We start from the raw sequence: 1,276 nt of genomic DNA, 5'->3' as shown, positions 1-1,276 counted from the left end.
TCTGTTCTATGAAAACAACTCCCTATCTATACAAACAACATTCAAAGCACAATCAACCACACCTCTGCATACCTACCCCAGAACTCTTCAGAAAAATTTTTTTAAGAGTAATTATATTATTTTGGGGGTGGGGGGTCTGCAAAAACTAAACATCACTTTTAAACTCTAGGAAGACATTAAGCCCTTCCATCTTTAAACATAGAAACATAATTAAGATTCCGAAGCCATGTACTCATTCATGTGATCCCATGAACATTTACTGACCTGCCACCTTGTGCCCCAACAAGGGCGTGGGGATTCAACCAAAGGAGCAGCTACACACAGCACGTTAGGTGCCAAGACTGTCGAGGTTGCATGCACAGAGTGCGAATGTTAACCCAGACAGCTCTCGGGGATGGCATACAGCAAATGAAACTTTCTGCGAAAAGAAGAAAATGTGACTGATGGAAAGAGGGGTGGAAACGGGAGAAAGTGAGGGTAAATGGGAAGGTGCAGTGCCTTCTAGAGGAAAATTCTATTTCACAAGTCCTCTTTACTGCCAGAGCACGACTGGCAAGGGCAATTGTGCTGAGCAGTGCCATCTCCGAGAACAGGGGGCACTCCTCGCACTTGGAATACTCGGGACACGTTCTTTGGGTCACGGATTCGCGGGTCAGCACAGACGGCCCGTCCTCGCCCGGCGTCCAACTGCACGGCCCGAGGACTCCGTCCCGGCGCGTCCCACCCCCAGCACCCGGAACCTCACGGCCACTCACTCTGCGCGCAGGATCCGGAAGGGCTAGGCGTGGGGGGCGGCGGTGCAGCCTCTCCCGGGCGTGCCGGGCCGCCTCTGCTCGGTTTGGGGTCTGCCAGGCGCGGTCCCCCGCTGCAGCCAAGCCCCTCCGCAGACTCTGCGCTGGAAAGCGAAACTACCCGGCAGAAGAAAAAGCAGTGCCGGCGCCCGGCCCCCTTCCGCCCCCACCAATCACCGGGCGGCTCCGCGTTCAGCCAATTAGACTCGGCTGTTCCGCGGGCGCCACCGCCTCCCTCTGCGGGGCGCTGCTTCCTCGCGCGCTGGGTGTTTCCTCTGGCTTCGGGCAGGGCCGCTAGGGGGGTGACCTGCAGCCCGGTTCCGTGTTGACACGCTAGGTACTGGAGTTCTGTTTACATATCTTAGAGAACGACCAAAAGGTAACACATCCTCCTTGCTTCTTCCTGCCTTTTTGGCATTCTTTCTACATTGTCTCCACCTCCACTGTCAAACCATTATATGTTAAGGTTGTCAGGGTCCAGACAT

General features: G+C 54.9%; 1 protein-coding gene across 1 annotated transcript in view; it reads right to left on the bottom strand.

Annotated features, from left to right (window-relative positions):
* STAT1 (signal transducer and activator of transcription 1, 91kDa) overlaps window positions 1-988 on the bottom strand; it is a 43,958-nt gene extending 42,970 nt beyond the window's left edge. The window contains exons 1-2 of the mRNA XM_011974223.1: window positions 756-988; window positions 265-418 (exon numbers count right to left, since the gene is read on the bottom strand). The gene's annotated coding sequence lies outside the window, so the exon portion shown is untranslated. The remainder of the gene's footprint in view (window positions 1-264; window positions 419-755) is intronic.
* Window positions 989-1,276: the final 288 nt, after the last annotated feature.

Source organism: Mandrillus leucophaeus, unplaced genomic scaffold (genome assembly GCF_000951045.1).
Source record: "Mandrillus leucophaeus isolate KB7577 unplaced genomic scaffold, Mleu.le_1.0 Scaffold143, whole genome shotgun sequence".
NCBI classification, from domain to species: domain Eukaryota; kingdom Metazoa; phylum Chordata; class Mammalia; order Primates; family Cercopithecidae; genus Mandrillus; species Mandrillus leucophaeus.
Note: the sequence above shows the minus strand (reverse complement) of the source record. Positions and strands in the feature narration are given on the sequence as shown.